Source organism: Falco cherrug, chromosome 6 (genome assembly GCF_023634085.1).
Source record: "Falco cherrug isolate bFalChe1 chromosome 6, bFalChe1.pri, whole genome shotgun sequence".
In the NCBI taxonomy this organism is placed as follows: Eukaryota; Metazoa; Chordata; class Aves; order Falconiformes; family Falconidae; genus Falco; species Falco cherrug.
The window spans coordinates 84,603,577-84,616,154 of NC_073702.1; positions in this window are offsets into that span (position 1 = coordinate 84,603,577).

Here is a 12,578-nt window from a genome sequence, read left to right on the forward strand (position 1 = left end):
TTGGGTAGGAATAAGGAGAAGTTTGCAGGCTAAGGAAACAAGATTAGATGGTTAAAATCATACCAGAAACAAGAAGGCAAGACCGGCCACAATTATCTTTCTTCGAGTCCTAGATCTGTATTTTCATTGATCAACTTTGTGAGTCATCTTGTTGAGAAGGGTGTGTGTGCATGTCTGATAGACTTGGACAGTTCATGCTGTTAACTCCTTTTAAGCCAATTTACATAAAAAAGCAGGCAAACTTCGAATACATGAGCACATCTTCAGCTCTGCTTTCAATATCGTCACTGCCTGCTTAAATGCTGTGCAAGAAGACAGGCTCAGTGCCATTCCCTCTAACCATTAGGAAATGCAGAAACAAGCTTCTGGGGCTCAGTGCCCAGAGATAAGGGTTACGAATTCTGCAGCTCCTGGGGTGCTGTGGGTAACACAGAGCAGCAATATTGCTTCAGGTAAGGAAATACTAGGTACACGAAGTACCATATACCTCATTCAGGTACCCTGGCCACCTGCAGTGGAAAAATGCACTGCAGATGAGCAGAACTTCACAGCATAGCTAAGCAAGGTGGCTTGCATGTATGCCTCTGGTGGAGTGGAATAACCTGGGACCAAAGTGGTCAGGAGGGGAGGAAAACAGGCACGAGGAAGTTTGAGAAAGCGCTGGTGACAGAAGGGTTTGATAGTTACAAATTTATACTGAAAGAAGAGATGGAGCAGCAATAGGTAACAGGGACAGGATACCGCCTGGAAAAAAGCTGTATGAAATAGGAAGGAACATTGGAAGTCTCTGATGTATCATTCCACGTTCCTCCGAATTGCACTGGTGCAAAGTATTCAGAACATTTTTAGGACTTTAAAAAGTTTCAGTTTTTCTTATGCATATTTTTATATTCTAGTTAAGTAATGAATTTTATTCAAGCAAACATTTGTGGATGCCACACTTGATCTGAATGTGTAAATATTTGCATTGGATGTGTTAGACGACTCGTCCACTCAGGCAGCATAACCAATACCAGTTAACCACTGCAATTAAGATAGCAAATATAAAAAAGAATATGAATGGTCTCAAGGATATTTACAGGCAATCCTTTTAATAAAAATATAGCTGAATGGCTCTAAATAGTGGCCAAATCTGATGAGCTTATGATTTGCAAGTGTATATTAAGTATGGAAAGAAAGAGTCCTAAAGTAAATTGTTTTCTATAGTTGTTTTTTTTGCAGCGTAGCCTCTTCTCCAGCTCTTTGAAGATATATATAGATATATAAATATATATATAAGTTTGGATCAGAATTCACATCTCTACTACAAAAAAACAACCAAACAACAACAACAAAAAAGACACAATATACTTTTTATCTATAAGAACCCAAGATCATAGTTTAAAATAACCAATTACCAGAATTTATCTAAAGTTTGGCTTGGGTTTTCCTTTGGGTACAAAACTATCGTATCAACTTTTATGTTGCTCAAAAGAACGCTCAAAAAATGCTCAAAAAGAGAAGACATGAGACATAAGGCTTGAAATTAAGTACCTTACTTTTCATTGACTTATTGCTTCCCAAGGCCCAAGGGGAACATGATGAATCTTGATGATTCTAGCCTGAACTCCAGAGTTCTAGCTAAGCAGAGGATGATCTTTTTTTACAGGAAAAGCCAGTCCAGATTCAAGGGTTTGCAGTGATGAAGAATCTAAGAAGTCCCTCCCCACCTATGCAGTTTTCATACCCCTTATTTCTAATCCGAATATTTCAAAACACAGCTTTCTGATACTGGATCTTGTTATGCCTGTGTCTGCTGGATTAAAGAGTTCTCAAAGCATTCCTGAAGCAGTTTCCTGAGCGCTTTCCAATTCTTCAAAATCCTTTTGAAGGTGTGGATACTGGGGCTGGACATGGTATTCCAGCTGACAGTTGAGTTTCATTACCTTGAAATAAGGATTAACTAGAAGTCAAAACGACATAACTCGGTGTAGTGACATTTCACCTTTGGTGACCTGGGTTTAAATTGGTCTTTGGTCAGCAATGGAAATTGTTTTCCTAATCTTATCCTAGCCTCTTCTGACGTTTTTCCATATCAAAAAAAAGAATTGCTTTCATTGGCATAATTTTCCTTCCTGGTTAAGTGCAGCCCTGGAGCTGGGCTGGCTGCAAACAGGTTTGCACGGCAAGGACACACCGACAGAGCCGCTGGCTCCCGTGCTCCCAGGGCAAACATGTTCCGAGCAAACGCTGTGCGTACGTGACCTGCAGCCACTCGCTATCCCCTGCTCCAACCGCAGGCACAGCCCCTAGCAGGATCCTTTCTCCCCTTTGCTTGGTGGTCCTGCCTGAAGGATGGAGAAGGAAGCAATTTTCTTTACAGCCTTAGAATGAAATGATATTTCACAGCTGCAAAATTATATAAAGACTTGAGGCTTACAAGCTGAGCGACAGGAAGCAACCTAATTTTAAAACCACTTCTGCGCTATAGAATATTGCCAAGCAATATGCTATGAAGGGAGTGAGATGTTTCCAAATGCTTTTTCTTCAGTAAGTTAAAAAAAAAACAACCCAACCCTATAACCACATACCAAGCATTTAGGCAGTGATGTCTTCCAGACCATGAAGAGATAGAAAGGTAGGTCAGGAAGGATGAAGACACAAAGAAACCCTATCGTGAAATAAATGTAGTTGGTGCAAATTAGTATAATGTAGTTGTACCTAAACAGGGGTTTAGATGGACTCATTAATATGTAATACACATGCATTAGTACAAATGTAGCTGCATTCCCAATACAGAGCTTTTTAGATGACGTAAAAACATTGTTTTTATTAGATGGTAAAGTTAAGACATGACATAGCTGTTGGGATTCATCTGACCCAAATTTAGCATGGAAAAAATCAGTTACCTACTTTAAGCTAGTCACTTAAAGTTACACAAAGGTCCCCTTTTGTCACTGGCAGAGAGAGATAAGTATCTCTAGAGTTATTGTTGCCATAACCTTACACATTTTCAGCAGAAATGATTCGCCCTGTGAAAGTGCTTCTTTCTCTCCACTGAGTACCAAAAAAAAAGCTAGAGAAGTCCTTTCTATTTGATGCTTAATTTTTAGATTTACTGAATCTAAACTAAGACTAGATTAACTAATCTAAAACTGAAGTTGGGTAGTTGTGGGAGATCTCTCTACCCATGCAGATGAGAAATGTATCTGGCTATTAATAGCTACACTCAAAGTGTTTGATCAAAGCAACAAATAATTGTGAGCTCATTCGTAGCACATTTTTAATAAGGTGGTGCTCAGTTTTGTGAAGAAAATGGGATGAGAAATTGTCAAAAGACGTATGAGAGCCCTGAAAGAAAATCTGTGTTAATTGCAAAAGCTGTTGTCATACCTGATGTTCATAAGATGTGATTCTAAACTAACACTCCCACAGGGATGTAAAGGAAGAGGGACTTAATGCAATCATAAATTTATTAGCAAAAAAGGGTAAATAAACTATTCATTTTGGGGTGTCAAGAAGTCCTGTGGCATGCAGGAGAGCCTAGCTGAGCTCCTGTTTGGAAAGGTGTGATGCACGAGCTCCATCCAGCTTACATTTTCAGTAAGGAAAAGAATTTGGTTGCCGAGGGGTTCGTGCCCTTTGGTAGCAGAAGACAGGCGCCTCACCTACATACCCTGTAAATTCTGGCATGGCACTCTTGAACTGAGCCAAGTAAAGGAATTGTTAGTCAAAATCAGAGCTAATGGTAGGCCTGGGCAAGTTGTTTTGGCAGGATACTACCATGGAAGGGAGAGGGGAGAAAACCAGACACTGCCTGTGCCAGAGGTCTAGCCGGGATGTTTCCATGCTTTGCTGAAGAAAGAGCTGGGATGTGGGAATTTGTCACGGTCCTGGGCTGGAAGCAGCCCAGCTGGGCTCAGTTTCCCTGTCCCACTGGAAGCATCAGGAGCAGCAAGCCTGAACTGCTGATGCTTTCCCTTGGCTCTTTCTTCATCCCTCTTAATGTTCCTGCCCACTCTTCCTCTCCTCTCCATGACAGGAATGCCTGGCTCTCGCCCAGCTCCACTAGCCTTGGAGCAGCAAAAATCAGCTTGGCTTGCACAACTGAGGCCTCACAAGCCATCTCTGGGCACCAAAACCTGACAGTCTTGATGTGTGCAGGCACACCGCGGGGCAGGGGGAGGGGTAAGCATCTCGCATGGGGAGCTCTGTAGGAGAGATTGCTTTTATTTCAAATTGATGTCCTCTATGCTGAAATGGCAACTTTCTTTGCTCTCCAGATGACCTGTAATTTCCACTCGTCAGAAACAAAATGGTGTTTCAAGTCAAAAGATCAATTAATATAAGATATTAATTTTATATGAGATAAAATCATATATTATATAAATTATAGACTAACATAAAATTTATAATTTCTTGGTTTGTTATAAACAGTAATTTCATTGCTTTCTAAAAAAAAAAAAATTGCAAAAATACCATAACAATATTTTAGTGGATACATCATTCTGATTCAAAGTTTCTATTTTTTCTCGAATCTGTTCAAAACTTCCTGGAAAAAATACAAGATTATTCTTCAAGCAGAAACATTCCTCAATAACATTTTCTTTTAAAGAGCTCTTGATGAGATGTATTTGGATTTCTGACCAGCTATTGCCTTAAATCATTTCATCACCGAGTACAGTAAAAAAGAGCCCCACTTGGTGGAAAAGAAATAACATCCAAGCAGCCTCATCTGGAAGAGTGTTAGTGGTAGCAGAGATCTGCAAGGCTTTCATTTGGTAAGCAGAAGACCTTCAAAGCTTGTGAAGTTGAAATGTTTCCTGCTTCAGAAAGAATAAAGGTAAAAAATAGCTTATCATTCAGATTCAAGGAAGAGTAGGAATGAATTGCTTACTTTCTTGCCAAGTAAGATGTGGCAGGAGATAAAGGTGCTCAGGATTGGAATAGACACCTCGAGGGTGGTCAAACACTGGAAAAGGCTTCCTAGCAAGGTCTGTGTTTAGGAGACATTTGGACAATGCCCTTAACAACGTGCTTTAACGTGAATTCGTCAGGCAGTTGGACTAGATGATCATTGCCTGTCCCTTCCAACCAAAATTATTCCGTTCCGTTCCGTTCCATTCCATTCCGTTCCATTCCATTCCGTTCCATTCCATTCCATTCCATTCCATTCCATTCCATTCTATTCTATTCTATTCTATTCTATTCTGTTCTGTTCTATTCTATTCAGCGAACCAAGCAAAACAGTATATAAATCACCTTTGGACTTTCTTTCAGAGGGTTCAGCAGTTTCACGTATATGCAGAATTGTGACGGTTACAAAACCAACAGTGTGATGAACTTTATATGTGTATGCTCAGTGCTCAAGCTGCACTGTACTCTTCAAAATACACATCTGTATGAGGTAGATTTTCAGAAGCCACAACTGTTGTCATATTGTCAGCTGCCTTTTAAGGTGATAGTAAAACTGCCCTAGTTGGAAACAGAACGAGGGCAATGCTGAGCACATCTGGGAATGCCACCTGTGCTGTAAAAGCAGTGTAAGCGATAATTCGCCGCATCCCTGGAGAAATATTTAATGATGTCCCCGTGTATTATTAGCATATGGTTAGCTGAGCAGAGGATGGGGGTTAGATGCCCACATGGACAAGCACAGAAGGCATGCCAACAGAGTGAAAGAGAAAGAGGCAAGACGGACTATCAATACTCCTGGAGGACGTTGGCACCATCAGATACTGATGACCTACCTCAGATGCCTAAAGATAGAAACCGTGTAGCTGTGCAGGCACAGCACAGGTGCTGCGTTCGTAGTTTGTACTCTTTATTTACTCGTCTGAATTGGGTGCTGGAAGACAAAGGTAGCCAGTCTTCTAAGAATTTGACTTCAGTTCTCCAGTGTACAAACTGGAAAGTCCAAATGCCATGAATCCTTTAAGTGAACCCTACAAATCACTGCAGCATGCTAATATAGACAGGGCTCTTTGAATCCATCTAGAGCCAGACAGGCTAAGGAAAAAAAAAACACAAACCCAACAAAAAACCCCCACAACCCACCAAAAAAACCCCACACCAAAAAACAACAGCAAACAACAAAACTACATAGGAAATGGATGCATTTCCATCGCAAAACTAATTAAATCTACAGTTTTGGCTTTACTCCATCTAGTGGCAACCGGGCAGCAATTTTCCTCCCTCTTTGCGCGCAGAAGCAGCAGCGGGTGAGCTGCTGCTTCAAGTTGGTGTTGGATGCGGGTGGCGTCGCTTGGGCACGTTTGTAGTCAGCGAAGCGCCAAAGCAGCCGATGAATGGGCGTTGGTGTGTTGGACCTGCTGAACACGGGTGCCATTACACCACCCTACCCTGGGTCCAGAAGCCCAGGTGCTGTTAGAAGGCAGGAGGAGAAAGCACCCAATGATGGTGGTAGTGAAGGTCTGCTGGGTGCGTGTAAACAAGGAGTGTTTCGATAGAAAGGTTGGAGAGAAATGCATTTGTATCTTCTGCTGAAGATTTCTTAGGCAATAGAAATGTGACAGGGAAGAGACAGATTCATTTATATTCAAACATGTCCTAGAGTCCTCAGTCAAAAATCTTGGGTCAAATCTGGTTTTCCTGTTTGTTTGGGGTTTTTTTGTGGGGTTTTTTTGTTTGTTTGGTTGGGGGTTTGTGGGGTTTTTTTTGTTTGTTTGTTTGTTTGTTTTTCTGGAAGCAGACTTGCTCTGTGCAAAGTATTCTTACGTATTCATGTGGCAGTCCTTGCTTGAAATTAGTTTTTCTCTGATGCTTTACCTGAGCTTGCAACACTTGAGTCTCCAGGTGAGTTTCCAAACCGGACAGAAATCACAGGAAAGCAAGGCATGTCTCTGGCTGCACCCTGGTCTGCCCTCAGGAGCAAAGGAACCTGTCTGGGCACAGGAGCGTTCTCTAATACAGGGCTGGATTTTGTGTCAGATTTAGATACGTTTAGTCTTTTTTATATTCAGATTTAGATGAATTTAGTTTGTGCAAAAGGTATCCAAATCCAACAGAAATGCAACACCTGAATTTTAGAAATGTTCAAATGTCATTGGGACCTGCAAGCTTTAATTAAAGTTTAAAAATTGGTTGTATATGTGTGTGCGTGCACACACAAGACACACACATATATACACACTATGTACATTATGACCTGAATACATATACTTATGTAGCTGTTTCTTAGAGTCCTTAGCAAAGTCTCTGGGCCTTATTCTACTGTATTTTGTAGAATGGACAATTAAAAAGCAAACCTTTTGAGATTTTGGATGAAGGCAGATATAGGAGGTCATCTTATGTGACCCCTCTATCAGTCAGGGTAAGAAAAAAATTCTAAATATAGTGAGATAATTTCTGTAAAGCATCACTGAATCATGCCTCTGTTTTCATTCAAATCATATAGTAATTAGTGAGTGATGATCTGGTTTAGAAGAAAGAACATATTGTTTTTGTACACTGTGCTTTGTGTACTGTTTGGGCTAAATTAAAACAAATAACTAAGACAATATTTTGCTTTGATATCAGTAAATATTGGCATCAAGAAGCCCTTGCCCCATTATTTTTAATGGGAAGAATTCAGTCTAAACCTTTTTTTCATCAAGTTAAGGAGGTGATGTCATATGGTAAAGGCTAGATATTCCAAATAAATCTCTAACAAGTCATCTTGGCCGAGCAGTATGTGTATCAGATATGCAATTGAACATGTCTGGAAGAAAATGCATTATTGTCATAAGACTTAGCAGTCAGAGCCTGATGAGTTTGTATATCTTGCAAACAGTTACACAAGTAACCAGACATTTCCTGCACAACTCAACGTTTTTCAGGGAGTGTCCTAGACTTCATAGCGAATAACCTCGGATTACACACTTTGACCCTGATTCAGCACCCACCACTGAGTGTTCCTCTCCCTGCAGAGCCCTGCATGACACGCTTGTCAAATGCGTCTTGTAAAATCCTTTGCAACATCCAAAGGGAGCCAGCGGCCGAGCATTATGCATTAGTGTGTTCCGGAGCTGTGTTCCTGGAGATGCGGCAGCAGCTAATAATTCCAGGCTGCCTCTTGTACTTCCCTCGGTCTCTGCCCATGAGTGTCCTGACTGATTTAGAGCCCAGGGAGCTGGATCGCCACCCCCCACATCCCCCAGAGGCAGCTCCAGGCCCCGGTGCTCCTTCCCTCCACTGCGGATGCCTGCTCCGTGTGGGGATCGCTCCAGCTCCACACCCACGGCCACCAGCAGCACGGGGGAGATGCTCTTTTGTCCACCGCCAGGCTTCAGTCCATGCACAGCAGGACATAGATGTATAGGTGTCTGGCTATAGGTACCTGGCTCCGAGGCAGATATCCTGGAGGATGAGTTAAGCTCCCCATGGGCAGGGAGCGTGTGGGAGATTTAAGTGCTTCGTAGGCAGCATGTGATATCCGAAGGTTCTGAGGGTAATTACTAAAGTTCCTGCTAATTTGATCTGCCATAAATCCTATAAGGTTTTATCAGTGGGGGGTGTCTAAAAATAAGCTCATTGCTCTTTCTCACAAATCACCCATGATTCCCCCCCCCCAATTTCACTACCTAGCCATATGAATTGACAGAAAAGGGTATCAGTGGACAAGTCAAACCTTTTCCTGATGACAACGTAGCAGAGCTCCCCCCAGAAGAGGAGCTATGCCAGTATAAGTTTGGTTTATGTAAGGCTCAGTTTTTGCAGTAGTGTTACTGCGGCTCTACCCTGCCGAAAATCAGTGCAGATGTGCAGTGTCTGTGTGGGAACAGGAGCCTTCCTTTCTCACCAAGCCCACAGGGGTACCTCAGGCACAGATCAGGCCCCAGGCAGGGCATTTCTCATGCTATAAAGTCTGGAGGTAGGTGAATATTTTCACAATCAAAGCAAGGCTGGGGAAAAACATTAAAAAAAGAAAAAAGAAAAAAAAAAAAGCTGGCACGTCTCCAGGATGCTCTGTTTTTCATTTCACCTGAACTGTTTAGAATTTTTACAACTGAAAATTGCTTCTTTCCATCTGTGAAGCATTTGCTGCTTGGAAAAGATGCACAAAGCCAAGACATGAAAGACATTTGAAATAAATAAATAAACTAATGCATTCTTTGGAGAATCCATGCTGTTTCCCTACTGCTCCCCATTTTCTTATGAAGACCTCTTCGCAGATGGAGGGCAGCCGCTGACTCCTCAGCAGTAACGAGGGATGGAAAATAATTCCAGTAAGTAGATTATAGTAGCTCACTTGTTTGCAGTCTTAATAAGTCCTGGTTTTGAAGTGTAGGCCACCAAGTAGTTTAGTGAGGGGAAGGCATCTCTCATATATGTGCATTCATAAACGTTATAATTTCCAAAGAACAGCTTGCCTAATATCATGAGCCATGGCTCTAGGACTGCCTGATGCCAGCAGGGTGGGCATGGAGGATGTCAGGTGAGGCTGCTGCACCCACTTCAGGGTCAATTCACACTAAAATAGCTGAAGATTGGCTATTTTATATGGCTCGGTGGAGACAGAGATACATCACCACATTTCTCTGGTCTCTCGATAGCCTCACAGAGCTTACAAGTACCTGCAACAAGAATAAAATTACAGTGGTGGCTTACAGTCAGCTTCAGCCCTCCTCCCCCTGCTCTGTAACGACTATCAGCATCCCGCTCTGCAAGGCATCACACAAAAACTTACCCCAGAGACACTTCTGAACTGAAACCATGTCAGGTAATTGAAAATTTTCAGCTGCCCTTGGATGTGAAATGGTTGCAGTAAAGCAGAGAGCAGGATCTGCAAGCAAGGAGAGCAGCGAGGGAGACACTGGCTCGGAAAGAAGCAAAGCCTTTCCGTACACCTCAGCGAAAAGCTGCTGGCTTTGCCGGCTGCAAGCCTTACCCTGCACTGTTCTCCCTGGAAAGGAGTTTCTAAGTGTCCTTCCACACACTCCTGGAGGTGACAGAGGTCAGCTGGTGACAGCGAGCACATTCTGTCTGGGAGCTGTGCGGGCTGAGGGCTCTGCTGGACCTGGATTCAGAAAGCAAAAGTTGCATTAGCCAGCAAGAAAAAAAGTTCTCGGGATGTCCTCACTTAAAGTGATTAATTATTCAATGGGACTAAAGTGATTAATTATTTAATGGGACGTTTCTTAATTGTTGCTTCGCAACTCTGAAATAGTGGAGGGAGTTGTTTTGGAACACCGTTCTACTGCCAGGTCGGCTGATTTGCAGCTAGGTGGTGGCACCAGCCTCTGTGGTCCACCAAACTGGAGACCATGCTTCCTTCAGGATATGTATTGCTGGAGCTATGGTTGTATTTGAGGAATGCAGGAGAGGAGCCAGGTCTGGTAAGGACCTAAGGAATCCGCTCGTTATTCGGGTTGAAATAGGAAGAGCACACAGGAGGTTTGCTCGCTCCTCTGTGACTGCTCTGGAAAAGAGAAAGCATGGGAGCTGATCTCCTTTTGAACCTCCTACACCGCTGTTAAAACAGACTCAGGAGTAACTCTGTGGTACTAAAACCTTTTCCTCAGCTCACAGGAATTTTGGAGACACAAACTCTCAAGCTTTGAGCAAAAAAACAAAGAGGAAAACCATAAAGGTCATGAATCTGATCCCAGGCCTCGCAGGGCGGCGGCGTGTAGATGAGTTTGCAAACCTCAGTTCTGTCACTCTGCAACAGCCAGAGCTATCAGGCGCTCCTTAATGTGTTACACAAAAGGGCTGCAGTACACAAAGCCTGGAACACATCAGTTTACAGATCCCAAGAGGGTCCTGCGGAGTCTATTACTTTGATGAAGTGGTATTTAAAATTGCATTACCCAGCAGTTGTTTAACCCTCCAGATGTTGCCCCTGTGGAGTGTTTAATACGACGTGAAGCGCTGGTAGGCTAGGCCATAACCTCATGTCATCTTTTCAGCAGGTCACATCAGGTCTTACTATCTTCTACTAAATCAATACAGGATGACCTGACATCGCAATTTTCCTCCACTGCTGTCCTTTTTCCAATAGCCAGTAGAAAAAACAGAAAGGGGGAATAAATAAATAAATAATAAAAAGCAAAACACCAAACCAATCCAAAAGAACAGGAGAAAGGAAGGAGGTCTGAAAGCCAACTCCAAGAAACTGCTGTTCGGTAGGTTGGTATTTTTATTTTTTTCTGTTGGCTGCGACAGCCCAGATAAGGCAGCTTGGTGCTGCCATCTGCTGTTGCTCCTATTTTCGACGTTGCCCACCTTGAACGCGTCAGAAAGGAGCAACCATGAAGAAATCGGCATCACGAATAAATAAAACACTAATTCTAAAGGGAAACAGGCAAAGAACCGATAATAATAAAAAAAAAATCCCTTATCATTTCTGGCAGCATTTTTAAATCTCTGTACAACACTAATAGTCATTCCTCTGGTCACCGAAAAGTGCTGAGGCATGTCTGTCAGTTCAGTTAATTTTCTTTCCTTATGAGCAAGTCAACTTTTAGAAGCATTTAGTGGGAATCTCGTAATGGCTTACAGGTCGAGCGCCTGATGTCCTACAGTGGTTTTCATAGTTTAGCTATTTGGTGCCACAGGTACGTGTTTACAGAGCTGGCTTCCAAAGTCAATTTAACCCGGTGGACGGAGTTGCTTTGATTAGCAGAGGGCTTTTATTAGCTCAGGTCAGAAAAAAGGAAAATTTCTGCCTGAAGGCTGGATGTTCTCTACAGACTGACTGGGGCTGCAGGCGGCTTTTAAGAATACGAACCAAATCCCTGCATTGACCAGAAGGAATTCAGTTGGCATATGCCCCATGGCATCACCCACCACGATGCTGCCTGGTACCTAGCTGGGCTGTGGCCCTGCCAGCACCTGCATCAAAACACAGTCCTGCCAGGTGTTCTTTTCTGGAAGGAGAGATGGAAATGAGGAGTGGACTTTTATTTGTTTAATTTTAGCACAAACAAACTGAAACTTTTATAAAAAAAGGGCATTGGCATCTGGGATATTGAAAACCAAAAGCATTTTACCATTATTACACAAAACTGTTTTTCCCTCTCTGACTTTTTTTTTTATTTTGTGTGAAAACCTATTTGCAATTCTCAGCCAATTCTTTACCAAAAATTTCAACAGGGCTGAGATTTCAGCCCCTGCTGGCCAGTGCCAGCGCAAATGTGATGGCTGTTACAATGATTACAGAGCAACGGTGCTTAGAGAAAATAACAGTTTACTGGCATCTCTTTTGGTGAAGTTTATGAGATTCAAGTATCAAGGATGTAGACGTGGATTGAACTCACTGCGCCAGCACAAATAATTTCTTGACACATGACTGCAGCCACAGAACTCAATGCCAGCATCACTCTATCAAATCCGAAAGGATTGACCACTCCTCTGACAGTTTGAAAACCCTGTGTGCAGACACTACAGCACATGACAGCTCAGGAGTGGATGCCTGTCACACCAAACTCTTGACAAATGTGTTTTCCATCATCTGGCTTCACCTTCTGCTATTCTAATAAAGTCCGATGGAGTGAAAATTTTGGCTTGCAGCTACCTGTAGCATGCCCTTGCCTGAAAGTAATAGCAGCTCTAAAGCAGCACTAGAGGTGCCTTTGTGTAATTAATAAAGCTGGAGC